Here is a 20996-nt window from a genome sequence, read left to right as displayed (position 1 = left end):
TGTGCACGGTCTGCACTTGTTTCATGATGGGCTGTGCTTGAGGGAGATCAGGTAGGGAGCTGACTCTTTTACTAGAGCAGCTTCAAATGTCAAAACATGCAGCTTCTTCCCTCATTACCAGGGTGCTCCAGCCACAGTATCAGCTACGAGACTTCATCTCCCAGAACTGCTCCACTGCTGAAATTTTAGATGTTACTGTTCTGTGTTCTGACCATAACCTCCTATCCGCACTCCTATTTCATTGTACCTGTTCTTTATCTTCACTGAAACCTCCTATTTCTCGACTTCCATTTTCTTGCAAGCTATTTTCATCAGTTCCTTTCGAGAGAGCCTAAACCTTAAGACCAACTCACATGTTCACTAATTCAATCATTCAGGAACTATACAACTAACATATGCTATTTACTGTGACTAGCACCAGGGACAAAAAGAGGGATTGATTCATTTAACAACCATTTTCTGTACAATGGCATTATAAGTGCTCTGGGATTATAGCAGTGAACAAGGCAGAGTCCGTATGCTTTCAAGGATACTCACAAAAAATGAGGTAAACAAATGACCACTATTACAACAGCTATGTACAAAACGCAGGAAGAGCAGGAAGGATGAGGACCCAAGTCTACCTGAGTGACGCCCTCCCGCTCATGTTATCTTTCTGTTATGGTTAGGGGACCACATGTCCTGGTTTGTTTTTTTTTTTTTGAGGAAGATTAGCCCTGAGCTAACTACTGCCAGTCCTCCTCTTTTTGCTGAGGAAGCTTGGCCCTGAGCTAACATCGTGCCCATCTTCCTCTACTTTATATGTGGGATGCCTAGCACAGCATGGCGTGCCAAGCAGTGCCATGTCCACACCCGGGATCCGAACCGGCAAACCCCGGGCCGCCGAGAAGCGGAACGTGTGAACTTAACCACTGCGCCACCGGGCTGGTCCCCATATGTCCTGGTTTTAATGAACACTATATGCTTCCTTCTGTCCTCTGGGCTCTAAGGACCTTGGCGGCAGGACTGTCTTCTGCCTTTGTGGCCCCAAGAAAAGCCTGTCAAAACATTTCCGGTACTAATTTCTGGTCCATAATCTCAGCTAAGATTTATAGCGGAGAAAATCTTTGGTAAGTATACTTTCTTTCCAAAGGAAATTTTATTTTCTGAAATGATCAAGTAATATTTAAGTTTCTATTTACCTTTGAGGGCTAGTAAGAAGATTTATAAACGTAGGTTTGCAAAGTTTCTTGACCCACTGGAAGAGGAAAAAACTAATAGGTATTGACTGTACAGAGCCAGCAGTGTTTTTTCTACAGGAAGAAGTTGTGTGACGGACTTACAAGTCAAGCAGCAAAGAGAATAAAGAAAAGGGATGGCCAGGTTGGGAAAATTCCATTTTTTAATTTTACTTTCAACTTTTTCTTTTTAAAATTATATTTAAATACACATGATTTTAGAATACTTGTGGAAATGTAATTTTTTTTCCAGTAAAACCTTTGCTTTTCTTGTTTCTCATTGCCTTGGAATCCCCTTACTCATTCTTTCTCCTCCCTCCAGATCCCTATCAAAGGTCCACTCTCCTCCACCTCCCTTCCAGATAATCTATGTTAACCACCCAGTTCATGTCCTTCCATGTCTTTCTCCACGCTCATGTAATAATACAGAAACATACATACCTGTATAGTTTTACAAAGGATTTTATTTGATAATTGTTTTGTAAAACTGGGATCATCTTAAACTTTTTTGCACCTTGCTTTTCTCATTCACTGCGCGTGTGTGGGAGGGAATCTCTCTCCTCATCTCTTCCCCCAAATGAGAGATCTAATCTATTATTGCTAATGGCTACATAACACATCATGGTATGAATGTTATCATATTCCATTTAATCATTTCTCTATTCAAACACATTCACTTCATTTCCAGTTTACTACCATTACAAATAACTCCAGCTTTCCTATCCAGCTTCTGCTAAAGAAAACAGCATTGCTCTGATTGGCGGTATAGCTCCTATTTCAGTAGTAGTGGAAACTAGGTAAGGAGAAAATCAGATACGCGGCTCAACTTCAGATCAAGTCCAAAGGGCCAAACTGGACACAAATTACCTATACTTTTTATGGCAAGGCATACTCTAATGGGTCCCTACCATAATGACTTCTATTAGAAAGAAAATATTTTTAACAATCTGAGTTTTCAATATGTATGTTTCTTTTATTCTCAGATAGTTTAGCAATCACTGGATCAGGACGCTTTGGGTGGAGAAAGAAGCAATGCTCATATTTTAGAGGCAGCTAGAAGAAGGAAGGGTTGGGAAGTAGGAGACTCCCCATAAGTGGAGCCTCTACAGGCATCATCTCCGTGTTCCTAGTTAGACTATACATTTCCCCAGAGAAACAATGATTTTAAAGGCAAAATTATGTTGGCAGACTGGGACTAGAATCATCCCATGCAAAACTATTCCAGGTAGAAAATCTTCCAAGTTTCAAGACTTTTTGTTAGTTGATTACTCCCCATATCTGCAAAAGAACAGGATTCAATAAAAGAAGGTGGGCCTGTTTCTGCCTTTGAGGTTTAGTTACCAGAAACTATAAACATTTCTCATCCTAACTTGGTTTCACCTATAAGACACTGCATAGCCTATATTCTGAAATTACACTGGTTAGACTCCAATGCCATATCATTAAAATATTTACTAATTCATTGTATGTGTGTGTGTGTTTTATGCCACAATTTAAAAAGTGTGGCTAATTCAATTAGAATTTCCTGGCAGTGTTTAGGTTAGGAAGGGCTGGTACAGTGTTATCAGACAAAATTAAAAAGGGGAGTGGAAAGAAGTGGCATCCTGTTCAGTTGTCACAGAAATATTTAAGGTTCTTAATTTTTCAACATGTCTTTGAAACTTGCTACATGCTGGAAATACTCACTAGATCCTTGTGAGCAGTAGGAGAAGGATGAGACATAAAACAGTCTTAGACCTCAAGGTCCATAGAATCTAAAAGGGAAGAGAAGGTAAGGTTTGAATTATCCTTAATACTGACAGGCTATGGAAATAAACAGAATAATGTCGTGGAGTCACAAGGACTGGGTTCTAAAGTAAAGGTCACCGTCACAGAGGAGGTCAGGAAGCTGTAGGCCTGAGCAGTGGACGGACTGCCCATGAGAACCATCATTAAGTCATTCAGCATGACACCAGGACTTGGGCTGGAAAACGGAACCACAGCTCTGATGACCAGAGCAGAGGGTGAAAGGATCAAAGGATCGTGTAGTTGATGGAGACTCTAAGGTCCCCAGATGTTCACACCTTTGTACAATCCCTCCCCTTGAGAGTAGGAGGGGCCCACGACTGGCTTCTCACCATTAGAATGCAGCCAAGGCAACGGGATGACTGCCATTGACTACACTGTAAAAGACTCCAACCTTCTAGTACATTGGCTTTAGGCTCCCTCTCGTGCTGGCTTTGAAGAAACAGCTGCCATGAATCCTACTGCTTCAAGGAAATGTATTCAGCCAACAGCCTGAGTGAGCTTGGAAGCTCACCCTTCCCCAGTTAAACTCCCAGAAGAAAACCCAGCCCTGGCCTTGACTGTATCCTGCAGCGGATCCAGCTAAGCCATGCCCACACTCCTGACCCACAGAAATTGTGAAATAATAGATGCGTATTGCTTTAGGCCACTAAGTTTGCGGTAATTTGTTGTACAGCACAGAAAACTAATGCAAGTAGTGATTTGAGACTTCTGGTGCTGGCCAAGATGAAGTAAGCCCACTATAGCCTCTCTCTGCCCTGATTACAACAAAAAAACTGATGAAGTACAGTATAAATACAAACATACAATTAATGAAAAGTACACAAAAGCAGGTGGGCTGAGGAGAGGAATCAAAACTGAGGAGGTGACTTGTACAGGGGTAAGTTTCTCGTTTTCCCCTCGTGCAGCTTGTCCGTTGATATTTTGACCAGGGGTGGGCCTAATAACAGAACTGTGCTGTGGCAGTGGTGGCAAAGGCAGCTAAAACAGAGAGAACGCCATCTTTCTGAACAGAGGATTAGGGAAAGGAGCTGCCGTGACGCAGACAGTGCCAGGGGAATCCCCAGAGAGCAATCAGCTGGGGGAGACCCCCAAATTCTGTGTATGAACTTTCACAGTTCCGGGCTCACTCCTGAGTCATGCATGCATGGGGCAGACCCAAAACAGCAGTGCAAACGCTTTGAGAACTAAACTATGATTTCAACTACCCCTCTCCTCCCCAAGTCTCAGACTAACCCCTGCATGGCACACGTGTGGGCCAGTCCCAAAGCAGCAGAGCAAAGGTCTGGGAAATTGAACCTACTTTGGGACCACTGCCCAGAGAAGGTGAGACAGACTTTGTGGTCTGAACCCAACTGAGTTGACTGCCTGATAAAACAAAAATGAAACCAACATGCTCTGGGGGAGATTAATGGGACTCAAAGTGTACACAACATATTCAAAATGTCCAGGATAAAATCTAAAATTACTCCTCATACAAAGAACCAGGAAAATGTGGCCAACTGTCAAGACAAAAGACAAGAGACACCAACTTCCAGATGTCCCAGGTGTTGCGATTATCAGACAGACTTTAAAGCAATTATCATAAGTATGCTCCAGGAAGCAAATAAAGGTAAACATACTTATAACAAATGGTAATATAGAATTTCACAGTAAAGAAAGAGAAACTATAAAAACAGAACTAAATGGAAATTTTAGAACTGAAAAATAAAATATCTGAATCAAAACCTTCACTGGATGGGTTCAACAGAAGAATGGAGGATGGAGGAAAGAGCGTGCAAACTTGACAGAGCAACAGAAATCATCCACTCGGAAGAACAGACAGAAAAATGACTGGAGAAAAATGAACAGACACTCAAAGATCTATCAGATAATAATAAAAGCTCTAACATTCATGTCATTGGAATTCCAGAGGTAGAGGAGAAAGTGATGGTGAAGAAAAATAATCTGAAGAAATAATGGTGGAAAACCTCCCAAATTTGGTGACATATATAAATTTACAGATTCAAAAAGCTCTAGAAACTCCAAACAGGATAAACTCAAAGAAAACCACACTCAGACATATCATATACTACATACGAGCAGCCAGATTCAAAAGGATATGTGTTGGGGCTGGCCCCGTGGCAGAGTGGTTAAGTTCGCGCACTCCGCTGCAGGCGGCCCAGTGTTTCGTTGGTTCCAATCCTGGGCGCGGACATGGCACCGCTCATTAGACCACGCTTAGGTGGCGTCCCACATGCCACAACTAGAAGGACCCACAACGAAGAATATACAACTATGTACTGGGGGCTTTGGGGAGAAAAAGGAAAAAAATAAAATCTTAAAAAAAACCCCAAAAAAACAAAAGGATTTGTGTTGTATGGTTCCATTTATATGACACTCTGGACAACGAAAAATTATAGGAACAGAAAACACACCAGTGACTGCCTGGGGCCAGGGGTGGAGGAGGGTATCGACTATAAAGGGGCAGTAAAACGGAATTCTTTTGGAGGGCAGTGGAGTTGTTCTGAACCTTAATTGTAATGGTAGCTGTATGCTTGTATATATTACCTATATACTGTATGCATTTTTTTGAAACTTACATAACTGTACACCAGAGAGTGAACTGTACTGTATACAAACTTTAAAAAAGTGAATTAAAAAAAATAAAAACAACAAAAATAAAAAACAAAAGCAAAAACACAATGATTTTTAAATGGTCATGAGGGAGTTCTGAAGAATGCTGAATCCGTCCCTCATGCCCCACCTCCCCCCTCCATTCCTGGTCTGATGAGAGGTGAGATTTCAATTAATGGAGGGGCAATCTGGGAGCAGGGTACAGGGCTAAAGATAAAAGGTTCTTGTTTACCATGTGACCAGTGTACACCACAAGGTGCAGAGGCAAGATTTGGAGAAAAGAAGGAAGAAACTCAAGAGTAGCAATGGGATGTGATTATTGATTAAGAATAGATGCCTGCAAGGACCTTTATTTTGGAAGGATGGAGAAGACTCATAGAAATCTGAGGAGAAACAAAATCAGCTGGCCTTTAAGGTATTTCAAAGGAACTCTGACATTATTTTCACTTTAGTGCTAATACAGACTTCAGCCCCAGGATTTAGTTCTCAAGACTTACCATTGTGGGTAAAACATCAAACCAGAACAAGCGCCAGCAGCACTCTCAGTAGGAGCTGCTGCAGTGACTGACCAGACTTCTTAAGAAACAGTATCTCTTGCTTCCCACCTGATAAACATTTTATGGTGCTTGTTAGCTAACCACTGACACAGGTATATCCATTCCCTGTTTCACCAATGTTTTTCTACATTCGGTTATCTTCTTCCACTGGCTTTTTATCACAGAACCAATGATGCTCCTCATTTTGGTTGGCTTTTCTCTGGACAGTAAAGCTGATTGCCTCCATCTGTTATTTTTGCACTCAGCTTCCTTTACTCCTTCCATTGGTTAACTGTATCCCGATTTCCCCTACAGTACCAGTCCCTCTCTCACTAGAACTCCACAGACTTTCAGGGCAGTGGCTCCAGGGATGAACTATGTGCCGGGCAATCAAAGAGCACTGCAATCCCTGGGCCAAGGTGCTGTGACTCAGGGACGACTCTGGATGTGAACCTAACAGCATCAGAAGAAAGGAAGCTGCTGTAGCCATGTCTTAATCACAGAGGGCTGAAAATCAAGCCAATGCCAAGAAAGAGAAGCTAAGACATGGAGTGAGAACTAAGTCCCTGTGACAAATGTCCTTTGAGCCAGGAACAAGTCGTTTCTGTGGCCTGCTATCTCAGTGCCTTACTTTCACCTGGTCATACTAGGCCAGTGTAGACATTCCTTGCAAAGTGAATCCTGAACTGAGGGGCAAAGAGCTGGAACAGACTCATCTCACTGACTGCATCCTACAAAATCTGTCCACTAGCACGTGCTACCTAGATTCTGCAGGCTGCTGCGCCCGGCTTTTCAGCTTTTCCTTCATTGACGTCAGCTACCTCATATTATTCCAAAAGTCCCTCTTCCTCTCTCCTACTTAAAATATACAGAGGCATTTTCTGTTGCTTGTAACCATAGAATCCTGATAAATACAGTTTCTCAATCATCTATTTAATTTGGGCTTACACAGGATGAGTAGGTGCTGACTAGATTCAGTACTATTAAATTATGATTTGTCTCAAAACTAAGCAGGCTCAATAAACATTTTTAACCACTATGAAAACTGCTTTAGTAATACTATGTTAACATGAATTACAAGTATAGGAGTAATAAGCACCATTTTATGAAAACCTTTTATTTCATTTCTGAGCTTAAAGTAGCCTCAAATTATGCCAGAAAGTGATGCCATAATGTTTAATGTCACTCCATTTTCATAGTCAATTCATATACTGACACCTGAATATGTGTCCTTTAAATATGCTTAAAATAAAAGAGGCAAATCTCTAAGATCCAGTAGTCCTTGCTGGCATGTCCTGGTGTGCAAGTTACTGAGTCGTTATAATAATGATCAGCATTTCATTGTTTGCTAGAAAATTTAAAAATATGTACTGTGTAAGCAACGATAAACATGCTTTCCCCAAAGTCTCTACTTCCAACTACTGAGCGGGGAACTGTGCTGGCTATTGACTTACTGCCTCTCAGCGCCACACTCTGCTGTTTGCCCACTCTGTGAAACCAGCCCTGGGATCTTTAAACGTCTTCCTTGGCCAGCTGGCACGATGCTAAGCTTTCTCAGTAGAGGGCGCTGGAGAGACACGGCGGGAGGAGAGTGTTTTGCTTGCGACAGGCTCCTGCAGCCCATCCCCCATCCCAGCAGCTCCCCAGCAGCTTTCCCTGTCAGCCCCAGCTCAGCGCCTTCGCTGCCATCCTGTGAGCCACAGCTGTGACCTATCCAATGAGGTGTGCTCCTCAGCCCGGGGGGCTCTCACTGGGCGCCCCATCCCAGCCCTGGGGGCAGCGGTTACTCCTTATACCTGCTACTCCTACATCCTTTAAAGCTTTCTTTCCTTCTGACTAGCCAATCGCCCATTACTTCAATCCCTTGTTACAGTTAGCAATCCTTTACATTAAACTTCCCCTCTTCACATTACTGTATGGTTTCTCTCTCCTCGCTGACTGAAGAAACCTTAAGTTACAGCCTATTTCAATCCTGTCAATAACCTGGAGACTTTTTAACACTGTCACACCAACAGATAAATAAAATTAACAGATGTGCCTAAATGACAAATAAATGACTTCAAATCACAAAACTACAAGTTAAATTTAATTAATAACACATAGACCTGAAATATCAAACTTGACAGGTGAGGAAAAGGACTCTATTAGCCTGAATTTGGTTAATAGCACTTGCCGAGTATTTCTTTTTTAACTCTATAATATTTCTATGCTCCAAAACTTGTGGTATAGTTGGGCAAATTCAGAAAAGGCTCTCCTTCATGATTATGAAAAAGAAAGGACAGAGTCTCTGCAGCGATGAAACAGACGCCTGGAGCAGGTATCAATGAGAGAGAGGACTGCAGATGACCTCCAGGGTAACTTTCTATTAAAAGATTCTGCAATTCTGTGAACAAAAAGGACTGTGAACTGTGGATTCAGTTTCAGGAGCCATTTAACTTGTGCTCAAAGCTGGATTCTAATTTGGGAGAGCAGGCGGGTGCACAGACCTAGGCAGAAATAGCTTTATGGCGATCTGCGCGAGGGAAAAGTCAAATGCAAAAAGAGATGAGACCACTATCCACCCAGACCCTAATTCGGAAACATCTGTGAAGTACAGGGTTTGTATGTAAGGAGAGAAGGTTTCAAGAGTATATGCTGGGGTCACAAGCTGATAAAGGTCTCAAATGCCTGCCTACCTTTTCTTTTCTTTTTTTTTTTTTTGAGGAAGATTAGCCCTGAGCTAACTGCTGCCAATCCTCCTCTTTTTGCTGAGGAAGGCTGGCCCTGAGCTAACATCCGTGCCCATCTTCCTCTACTTTATACGGGGGATGCCTGCCACAGCATGGCGTGCCAAGCGGTGCCATGTCTGCACCCGGGATCCGATCCAGCGAACCCGGGGCTGCCGAATCAGAACGGGCGCATTTAACCGCTGCACCACCGGGCCGGCACCTGAACAGTTTCTATAATGAAAGCTAAGGTAGAAAGAAATTATGTGACCAATTACATTTGTGCAGGAAAAAACCCACAGGTACTAAAAAAGATCGTTAATATTTCACATTAAAAACAGGAAATGTAAAAACTCGTATTTCAGAAATGATTAGGAAGAAAACCTACCTGAAAAAATATTATAGGAAAAAATTTTAATTTTCTATTTTGTATTTAAACACACAACAGGTTCATATGGCCAAATCTATCTATCTATCTATATATCTACACAGAACTTCTAGGAGAACTACCTAATTAAGAAAAAAGTGTTCTATAATTTGCTGTACTGTTCTTATATAATCAGGTTTAGCTTTTAGTCATTCACTCAACAAACACAAAGCAGTGAACTATTTACAGGACCAGTCTGAGACCCTGGCCTGCTTAGTCCCATACTTCATATACTAACAAGTATTTACTAGTCACACATAGTTGTTTCTGCACCTTAAACTACTGCCTGGGAATTACTGTCTGAAATCAACAACTCTAACACCCAAAGTATGTAAATTTGTATGAACTGTGTATCTAATATTATGTTCATATATCAATTTAAAAAAGCAAAAGTTTCCTATTACTCTCAAAGTCAACTTAGCGCTAGTCATCATCTGGCTTTCTGATTTCTTTAAAAAAGAAAAAAAAGGTCTAGAGTTTACCTTCTTAAAGGACTTTAATGGAACCACATCTAATAATGGATAAATATAGGTACTCAGAGCTATCCTACAATTTGCCCTATAGTGAAAGCGATGAACAATTTACCAAATTATGTTACTATTTATGATTTAATTCCTCTCTCTGTCCTTTATGGCTCCTCATTACCATGCGAACACACACCAGTTCTATAAAGGAAGAAAAAGTTTCCCTAGCACTCAGGTCCAAAACTCAGTTTCCAGGGGATACCTCACACAGGTGACAGAGTCAAGTACTGGACAGCTTCTTTCATGGCCTGGAGCACGTGCAAGGGTAGGCTGTATAAACCATCTCCTGCAGCCTCCTCACAGCCAAAAGCACGATGGGAAAGCTCAGAGAATTCTCAAAAACTCAGGGGACTCAAGGCAACATGGTTCAAATATGAAGGTTTCTGATGGTTTTGCTTAACCCAAACATAAAACCTAGAAAAGCAAACAGTTTTCCAGAGATATCAAGTCCAACTGAGAAAATACTAGGGCAGCAGAGAGTGTGAGGCTGCAGTCTTAGGAAAATCTAATGATAGCAATAGCCGTCATTTACTAAGCACTAGGCTAGGAGGCCTTTTAAACAGATGATCTCATCCACTCCTCAAAACAATCTAGTTGAAAAGGATATCACCTGCACCTTAAAGGAGAGGCATCTGAAACTCAGAGGATCTCAGTGAGTAGCCCAATGTGGCAGACAGTAAGCGGCAGAGCTGTCAATCAAGCTGAGGTCTGACTATCTCTCAAGCATATGCTGCATCTCTAAAGAGCACATATTCCTTATTGTAGTCCAAGAGCGAGAGCCATACGCTTCAGACTTAAGACGAGCTGATGGTAAGGCTGACCTCATTTTCTGGAAATTGAAGAGCCCAATCAAGACAAACTCTTAGGTGATACAGGCGAAGCTGCTATAACAAAGAGACCCCAAAGTACAACGTCCTCAAGATGTTTCTCCTCCCAGCCCAGAGGCTGGCCAGGCATCTTTGTTCCATGAGGTCACCTAGGGACCTACGTTCTTTTCACTCACTAGACAAGGGAAAAGAGGAATTGGAGAGCATATCATTTCCTTTTTGGTTCATGCCCTAGAAGTTCACATACTATTTCTGCTCACATCCAATTAACCAGAACTTATTTAGATGCTCATTTATCTAGCTACAGGAAGGCTGGGGAAAATGTCTCTAGATGTGCCCATCTAAAATTTCTTCCAAAAGACAGAAGGGGAGAACACATTCAAGGGGGATAACTAACAGTCTCTGTGACCCGTGGGTGGCCTGCCCACCTCTACATGGAGATAAAAAATAGAAAACTTTTCCAAAATAAGACAGATACACATACACAGACACAAATTTGAGTTTGTGGGTTACTTGAACAAATGATATATAAATCAAGTCTCCAACATTCAACTCTATAGAATATGACCAAAATGAGTTTAGGCAGAAACTTCTTCAAGGGATCAAGACGCCATCAGCTACCTGCCACAGCCATAGAAAACTCTTAGTAATGCTTCTACAGAATGATTGAACATCACATGGTTCCCAGTAAATCTTCCAGAATGAGTTTGCTATAAGATACCAAATTTTATCTGATCTAAGATGCCTTCAAATACAAGATGCACCATTATTTCATGCAGCACTAAGAGAAATGCTGCCAATTACACCATGATATGCCATTGCCTATAAGACGCATACCAATTTCAGAGATGTTAAAAGTGGGAAAAATGCGTTTCTTAGAACAAATGAAATACAGTATGCCCCTGAAATAATAAATCAAACTGTGGTCAATGAAATTACTGGATAAAAACCAATTAAATCTTAGAAGACAAATTATTATAGTTGCTATCAGGCCATTCTTTATGACAATAACATAAATAAATATATCGAGGCCATACCTACACTTCATGAATTAAAAAAATCCAACTCACTTCTATGGGAAAGACAATTACCTTCAGAATACATTAATTACAATTTGCTAAGAAGTATAGGGTGCTAGAGAGCACATGAGGGGGGAGGGTTCTGGCCTAGCAGGAGAGCACGGAAGGTTCCCTATGGAAGTGAGCTAAGTTCTGAAGGATAACTAGCTAAAATGGCAGGGGGAACGACATGGACAAAAGCTCGATGGTGGGAAGGACTAGGGTACATTTGAGAAGCAGCAAGATGATGAGTGGGCCTAAACCACGGAGCAATGAAGACATGGCCAGGCTAAGACTGGTGGCGTAGACTCAGGTTAAAGTTTTGGGTCCTTATCCTCAGAGCAACGAGAAGCCACTGATGAATTTTAAGCAAGAGAATAACAATCATATTTGTGTTTTTACGAGATCATTCTGGCTGCTATGTGGAGAACAGATTACAAGAGGATAAGAGTGGACAAGTGGAAACCAATGAGTAGGCTACTACACTCAGTCTAAGAGAGTTTAGACTTGGGATTAAACTTGGTAGTTTAGATTTGTGGAGCATTAGAGGATTTGAGGATAGAAAGCAGGGTTTGAAAATTATTTACGAGATAAAATGAACAGGACTGAGTGATTAACTGGATATAGGCATATGGGAGAGGGAGGCATCAAGATCCACTCCTAGGCTTCTTGCCAGCGTGACTCAGTGTATGATGGCGTTGTTCAAGACAAGCACTGGAGAAGGACATACTGAGTTTGAGAGGCTTGAGCATTCAACTGGGAAGGAAGTTGGCAGCTGGATATATTTCTGGATTCAGAGGAAAGACTGAGCTGGAGAAAAATCTTGGGAGATGTCAACGTAGAGCTATAAATCAAAGCCCTGGCCATAGCTGAGATCAGACAGGGAAGGGGTTAAACAGAAAAGAGGGCCAGGAGAGACACTTGACAAACATCAGTATTTAAAGGCCAGGCTCAGAGGGATGACACAGCCATTCACACAGCCATCCACTATTTAGGTATCAATTACTTATTAATAACTGGCCACAATGTGCCAGACTCTGTTTTAGGCATAAGGACATCCAGTGAACAAGACACATAAGATCCTTATTATTAAGGAGCTTACAGTTTAATCGGTAAGCAAATAAAAAACACAAGTAAATAAAGAAGGTAATTTCAATTTGTGATAAGTGCTACGAAGAAAACAAAATTGGCGTTGTGACTCAAAATTCCATGAATGGCACTGACATCAGAGAGGAGATTTCTAAAATGATGAGTAAATACTGAGAAAGTTCCAGACAAAGTACAGTCTTCCCTCAACTTACACGAGAGTTGCTTTCCTGAGAAATTCAGTATATATTACAATAGCATAAAAAACTGTGTAGTATACATGTAAAAGAGGTTCTGTGCAAAAATAAACAAGTTTTTCACCTAACTAAATATCGAGGGATATCCAAAAATTACGAAGGATGCAATATCGGTCTTTATTATATGGGACTGGTCCAGGCACTACAGAACATCTAGGATCCCTGGCTCCTACCCACTAAGTGCCATCATGCCTGACCCCAATCACATGACAGTCCTCAACACATCTCCAGATATCAAAATGCCCCCAAAGGGGTTGGTACCCTCCCTGTTGAAAACTGCTGCTTTAAGGCAACCAAGTGCACGCTGTGCTAAATGACACAAATTCCAAGAAATGGAGATGCACTGAGGTCTCCATACTAACAAATTCCAGGTGTAGACATTTCCACGAAGTGGCAGTTCACCCTTCCATTTGATACATGCTTCCTGAGAGTGTACTGTGTGCCAGACAACGTTTTGGCCCCTGCCCTCAGGGAGTTTACATTTTAGGAAACACAACTAACTTGAAATAAAGATGATCCAGAATATGGTTCTTACATTTTAAATCTATACACCCTTGCATCTCTCCTTAAAAGTATAAAAAGTTTCCTTGAAAACTAACGTTATTTTCCCCATTAACTGTTATTCATTTGTAGGCGCATGTAGCACAAAAGAGATTTAAACATTCAGCAGCCAGTGCATGATGTGCAAGACTGAAAAAGCAACTGCGTACTTTCAAATCCCACCGAAGAAGTTTTTACAGCCTGAAATATAGACAGTGGAACCTAGTAGAAAAGACGCTAATCATAACCGATCCCTTCCAGACTCAACATGCTCAGACAGAGAGAAGAGCAAAGGGGAGCTGTGCGTTTTCCACCAGGAATCACTGAAGCACAGGACCCATCTCCCGGGAGAACAGACTCCAATGGGCAGGTGCAGAGAGGAAATCCTGAGGTTGGGGAGAATCAAGAGCTGGTGGCCGAGCGGTTAAGTTCACGCGCTCCGCTTTGGTGGCCCAGGGTTTCACTGGTTTGGATCCTGGGCGCGGACACGGCACCGCTCATCAGGCCACGCTGAGGTGGAGTCCCACATGCCACAACTAGAAGGACTCACAACGAAGAATATACAACTATGTACCGGGGGGCTTTGGGGAGAAAAAGGAAAAAAATAAAATCTTTAAAAAAAAAAAGAGCTGGTAAATATTGCTGATCAGCGTAGTACTGCTGGTATATAGTTAACTACCACCTTAATTCACACTCTCAATAATGCTTAGTTCAGTTTACAGAGTTTTCTTTTTTGTTGTTTTTTTTTCCTAAGATTTTATTTTTTTCCTTGTTCTCCCCAAAGCCCCCCGGTACATAGTTGTATATTCTTCGTTGTGGGTCCTTCTAGTTGTGGTATGTGGGACGCCGCCTCAGCGTGGTCTGATGAGCGGTGCCATGTCCACGCCCAGGATTGGAACCAACGAAACACTGGGCTGCCTGCAGCGGAGTGCGCGAACTTAACCACTCGGCCACGGGGCCAGGCCCCTACAGAGTTTTCTAAACTTAAAAAGAAGATATGGTTGAAATAATTCTTCATATAAAATTTTATATTCTGCTTTTTTCATTTACAACAAGGTATTCTCACACTAAACAAGCTTCACAAATATAATTTTTAATGACAACATAATATTCTCATTGTGTACACAGACCATTATTTTCTTAACAATTTCCCTGTTTATTTAGGTATTTCCATTTTGTACTATTTTCATCTCTGCTCCCCTTTTGTGTAGTTTGTTCTGTATTTGTAATTACTGTATTTGTGATTTCCAGAAGCAGGCTTACTAAAACGAAGGGTATAATTAAGGGTTTCAACACTTTTTACCAAACTGTTATCTAAAAGCATTTTAATAATCTGTATTTTTATCAGCTGAGTACGAGTGCTTATTTCAAAACATCCTCACAAGCACTAAGAATTACAATTTTTAATCCTTCCTAATCAGATAGAAAAAGTATCTCATTGGGCTTCATTTATAATTCTTTGATTATTATGAACATACTTCCCCATATTTGTTAACTGGCATGAACTTTGTTTTCTGTGAATTGCCTGTTTATATCTTCTGGCCTATCCCTTGGGTTCTTAGTGGGTTTTTATCAATTTATAAGAGTTTATATACGTTAAATGGATTAACCTTTTATCATGTTGCTATAAACATTTCTCCCATTTTTGGTTTGCCTCATAATTATTTTTGACTGCAGAAGTTTTAAATTCCCATAATCCCACAAGAAACTTTTATGAGATTTGATTGTTAGCGCAGAAACACCTCCCAAGTCTGCTATTTTTATTTTCTAGATTTTTTATACAGATGATACTTTACTTAAAATTTATTTAGGTGTTTGGTAGACACTAGGATTCATCTTACTTTCTCTTTAAATCGAGTAGCTAACAAAGTGCTGGGCGTCAGTTAGTGCCCCAGAACTAACTGACCCTCCTTCCTCCACTCATTTGTGACACTGACTCTTCATATAGCAAAGTCACATCTAACAGATGGGCCTGCAGACCATTCCACTCCATCTATAACCGTGTGCTTCTGCCAGGACTGCACTATTTTAATTATTCCAGTTTCATAAAACTTTGGTTATCTGCTACCACTAGTTTCTCCTTGTTACTCAAAAAAAAAAAATTATTTAACTATGCATTTATCCTTCCAGATGAAATGTACAATCATTTTGTTCCAAAAGAAAAATACGTAGTTTTAAAAACCTAGGATGGAAAAAAAAAAAACAAAAAAAAACCTAGAATGGCTTTAAACCTACAAATTAACTGAAGTGAAAGCTCTGTGGGATTTAATTTTCCTATTTGAGAAAATTTGTGTCTTCTTCCAGTGAAACTGTCATTTTCTTCATATGTATTTCCTATATATATTAACCTCATTTCTAGGTATTTATGCTATTTTGTTACGATGCAGAGGATCAAATATTTTACATATTGCCTAATGGTTACTGATGTCAGTGTCTAGTCAGCTTACTGATTTATCTCTATTGCATCAAGTAACATTTCAGCGGATCATCTTGGGTTTTCTGGGTATACAATCTATAAACAAAACCATCTTTTCACCTCCTTATTTCTTACTTCTATTTCACATTGTGGTGGGCAGAATTCTATGAGCTGCTCCCCGACTCAAGCATCCTAGTCCCTGCTGTACCACAAACCTCCTCCCAGTCATTCAATCAGGCACTCATCTAGGTACTGTTGTGAAGGGATTTTGCAGACGTAATGTCCCCAATCAGTTGACCTTAAGATAGGGAGACTACCTCTATCTTAGATGGGCCTGCCCTAATCACAGGAACCCTTTAAATCTGGGTTTAGAGATCAGAGACAGAGGAAGTCAAAAGTTCAATGTATGAGAAGGATTCAACACACAGTTGATGGTTCGAAGATGGAGGGTACACGGCAAGAAACACAGTGGTTTCTTGGAGTTGAGAGCAACCCCCACTGTCAGCGAGCAAGGAAACAAGGACCTCAGTCCTACAACGGCAAGGAACTGAATTTTGCCAACAACAAGAACGAGCCTGGAAGCAGAGTTTCCACAGGAGAACTCAGCTTGGCTGGCATCTTGAGTTCAGCTTTGTGAGGCCCTGAGCAGAGACCCCAGTCACACCATGCCACACTTCTGGCCTGCAGAACTGTAAATGTACATTGGTTGTCCCCTTAAACCGCAAAGTTTGCAGGCAATTTGTTATGCAGCAATAGAAAAAGGAAGACACGTGTCTTATTTAACTGGCAGGGACTTAGAGGGCAATGTTAGAGAAAATGAAATAACAACGTTGTCAGCAAGGCCTAGCAGTCAGGGAACACCTGGAGTCAGAAACCACAACAGTAATTTGAATAGGGTAGATTTAATACAAAGATCTGTTAACTATTAAAAGGTGGCTAATTTTTAAGAGAGCAGAAAAGGTCTTTAAGGGGTCCAGAAAGAGCAAATGCAGAAAGCAGAAACTTACCTCTAGACTGGGGGAGGCAAATAAGGAAGGGGCTAAGAATTTAGCAGAGGATCCCTCCACATGGACTGGAGAGGGTGTGGCTGCTATAGGACACACTGGTCAGTAGCAAAAAGACCTAACAGAAGGCCTAGGTCAGAGCTGGTCCACAGGAGGGCCCCACTGGGTGGTAGAGAATCTTTCTCAAGGATACAGGGCACCAAAGCTGCTACCTAAGTGCCACTGAGGTCAGAACTCCCAGAACTCCCAGATGCTAATCTGCTGACCGCTGCACCAAAAAAAAGCACAGTGGAACCGGGAAGGGAAGCTCCTTCTGTCCCCCTCTTCCTCCTTATGTTGTCTCTCCAGTGCTCTCCATTGACAAAGACTAACATGAAGCCAGCCAGCCAAAAAGAAATGTTCACAGCATCCAGCTCCAGCATCACTAGGCCAGGCAAAGATAGATTTGAATTAACACAGACTAGGAGATAAGAGACAAATTGCTAACTGACATAGTCCATCCCTTTGGCTCCTTGGCACCCATATACACCCTCTACACACATTTGAACTTACGTAAAGTATTAGAAAACTGTTTCCACATAGCAGCATGCAGCTATCGTCCTATAAATGAAGGTGCTCTCACTTTCCCCACAAAACAAGGAGCCACAGTCTTAACAGCCATTGTATCCATCACTAGCCACATTAATTACGCCTTAAATTCAGTACAGTCCCACTAAATAGTCTGTTCGTTAAAGACTAAATTGTCAAATTAACTCCCAACAATTTGTATATAAAACAAGGGAAAGAAGAAAAAGAAAAGTTCAACATACAGGTTTAACACGCAAAGAAAAAATATGCTAAGTTACTACACTTCTCATTTCTGTACCTCGTCATGAGGTCATGGATGGTGTCCATGACTTTCTTTTTCCACTATCCATCCCATATTTCGTCTTCAATCAGAACCCCAGCTAGTCAAGGTTTTCAACATGATAGGATGACTCAAACTTTCATTCCTCAAGGATCTGACTCCTCAATAGACCTACCCTTTCTGGGGGTACTGACGCTTTTCATTATTCTTTAATATTGTGCAGAGAAGTAATGAGGCACTCCAAAGAATCCCAGGTTACAGACGTTGTCTTCTTCGCCCCCATGGTGTGGTATCACTCCCATTTCCCCTTAGTATCAGGACTAAGCACTCCGGTCAGTAAACAACTCCTCTGGTTCAGTGGCATAAAGAGCCCCAAATGGGCGGCAGTCTCACATTCCAATTCAATGAAACTATTCTGCGTCCTCTGGTAGAAGCACTCCCCACTTGGAAAGTAAGAACTCCAAGCCCCAGCAGAGCTCACAGTTGCTAGGATGGAAAGCAGAAATTCTTCAGGTGGGTTACTAGGTATAATAACAGTGAGAGACTGCTTTTAGGGTTTTACCATTAAGTACAATATGGAAAGTTGGTCTGAGAATTTTTACCACATTAAACAAATATCCTACTCTTCCTAATTTGTGTCTAAAAGAAGAAATAGCAATAATGAATTTATCTTTTTCTCCTTTTGATTTTTGCTTTTTGTATTTTGAAGCTACGTTATTATGTGCATACAAATTTCCTGGTGGATTGATCCTTTTTCATTATGAAATTTCCTTCATTTCTAGGGATGTGTCTTGCCTTAAAGTCTATTTTGTCTGATATCACTTAAATTGACCATCTTACAAACTCATTTTGTACTTGTCCCACCTATTCTATATTCCTTTTTGTCTTTTCCTTCTGCTTTCTTGTCTTCTTTTGGACAAGTATTTTTTGTTACTCCATTTCCCCTCTCCTTTTCTATTAACTTGGCAGCTATAAATTCTGTTTCTATCCTTTTAGTGGTTACCCTAGGGCAGCTTTTCTCAAGTGAAGTTCCATGCAAGAATTATTTCCATCTGAGTGACTATTTTTTCAGTTCTTCCAAGGATGATACACAGCTAATGCCATTCTAGATTCAAAGAAGTTAATTCATTATATACAAAGGATGCTTTAGCACAGGAGTTGGCAAACTTTCTCTACCAAGGGTCAGATAGTAAGTATTTTGAGCTTTGTGGGCCATATGGTCTCTGTTGCAACTACACCACTCTGGTGTAGCATGAAAGCAGCTACAGACAATATGTAAACTCATGGGCACGGCTGTATTCCAATAAAGCCTTACTTAGTAAGACAGGCGGCAGGCTGGATTTGGCCCATGGGCTGAAGTTTGTTGAGCTCTGTCTTTGGGAATTAGGATGTGATTCTCTCACTAAACATAGTTGAGAGGGGCTGCCTTAGATATTATACCATATATCCAGACTCTTTAGCCTTTTTAAATATAAATTACAAGGACTTTAGGACATCTGAACTATGTTTACCCTCTTCCTGCTTTTTGTGCTGTTGTCATTTATTATTTTTACTGTCATATACAGTTAATATTATTTTAGGTTTATTCACTGTTTATCCTTTCCACTGCTCTTCATTCTTTCCTGCATCTCCATGCTTCCAACTGGGATAACAGTCCGTCTCCCTGAAGAACTCCTTTATAGTTGTTTAGTGTGCATCTGCTAGTGATGAATTCTCCCAAGTTTTTGTCTGTCTGAAAATGTGTACATTCTACCTTCATTTGTGCCTGATATAAATATCTAGTCAGGCAGTTATTTTCTTACACTTTGAAGATACCGTTTCATTGTCTTCTGATTTCCATTTCTTCCACAAAGTCAACTGTTAGTTGTTCCTTTAAAGGTAATGTTTTTTTCCTCCTTTGGCTAATTTTAAGACTTTGTTTTTTAGCAATTGTCCCTTTTTCTTTTGCTTTTTCTTTTTTCGGTTTTTATTCTGCTTAGTTCCATAGTGATTCTTAAATCTGTGGCTGGATAGCTTTCATCAGTTTTGAAAGATTCTCAGAAAGATTCTCTCTTTAAATATTGCTTCTGATCTATTCTTTCTCTTCTCCTTCTGAAACTCCAATTCTAAGTATTTTAGACTTTTACTAGTGTCCCATTTGTCTCTTCTGTGTTTTTCCTTTCTTCATCCTTTTGTCTCTGTACTTGAGTGGGGATATTTTCTTCTGATCTATCTTCTAGTTCACTAATGCTCTTTTCAGCTATGACTAATCTGCTATGAAACCCTTTTGTTATTGTACCTTTCAATTCCAGAATTTCCATTCTACATTTTTCCATAGTTTTCTGCTTAAATTCTCCATTTGTCATTTAATTTTTTGAACATAGTAATCAATGTTATTTTTTTTTTTGAGGAAGAGTAGCCCTGAGCTAACATCTGCTGCCAATACTCCTCTTTTTGCTGAGGAAGACTGGCCCTGAGCGAACATCTGTGCCCATCTTCCTCTACTTTTTATATGTGGGATGCCTGCCACAGCATGGCTTGCCAAGGGGTGCCATGTCTGCACCCGGCATCCAAACCAGCGAACCCTGGGCTGCCGAAGCAGAACGGGTGAACTTAACCGCTGTACCACCGGGCTGGCCCCAATGTTATCTTTAAGTGCAAGTGAGATAACCCTAATATCTGGATCTTTTGTGAGCGTCCTTACTGCCTGTCTTTTCTCTCGATTTTCAGTTTTTTTCTATTTTTTTGTTTGGTTGTTTTTGATGGAATGCTAGTCACTGCATGTGAAAAACTGTGGAGATATTCTGAGGCTCTGAATGATATTATCTTCCTCTTGAGAGGATTTGCTTTTGCTTCTGAGAGGTACTTGAGAGTAGAGGTGAATCACTTAATCTATTTCACACAATTCAAAACTAAGTTTTAGTTTTTGTGAGGGCTAGATTTCAGGACCATCCTTAATGTTCGGCATTACTCCTAGGGTAAAACTTTTTGTGGAGGGCTTGGGGGGTTCCAACCAAAAGCCTGGGATGTTTGCCAGGGTCCTTCCTCCTCTACTCTCCCTGAACCCCAGTTTTGTGGCCCAGGCTCATAAGTCTGCCAAACACCCTACTCAGTGTCAGCTTCAGTTTTCTGTTCAGCATTTGACTGGCAAATGCCTCTGAGGGTCACATGA

General features: G+C 41.0%; 1 protein-coding gene across 8 annotated transcripts in view; it reads right to left on the bottom strand.

The window, feature by feature from the left end:
- The window catches only part of TNRC6C (trinucleotide repeat containing adaptor 6C), a 138851-nt gene that overhangs the window by 103431 nt on the left and 14424 nt on the right, over positions 1–20996 (bottom strand). The window contains exon 1 of one of the 8 annotated variants that reach the window (XM_070483710.1): positions 2904–2924. The exons of the other annotated variants lie outside the window; for them this stretch is intronic. The gene's annotated coding sequence lies outside the window, so the exon portion shown is untranslated. Of the gene's footprint in view, positions 1–2903; positions 2925–20996 lie in introns of those variants that run through there. 8 annotated transcript variants of the gene reach the window in all.

The sequence above is a fragment of the Equus asinus genome, chromosome 13 (assembly GCF_041296235.1).
Source record: "Equus asinus isolate D_3611 breed Donkey chromosome 13, EquAss-T2T_v2, whole genome shotgun sequence".
NCBI classification, from domain to species: Eukaryota; Metazoa; Chordata; class Mammalia; order Perissodactyla; family Equidae; genus Equus; species Equus asinus.
Note: the sequence above shows the minus strand (reverse complement) of the source record. Positions and strands in the feature narration are given on the sequence as shown.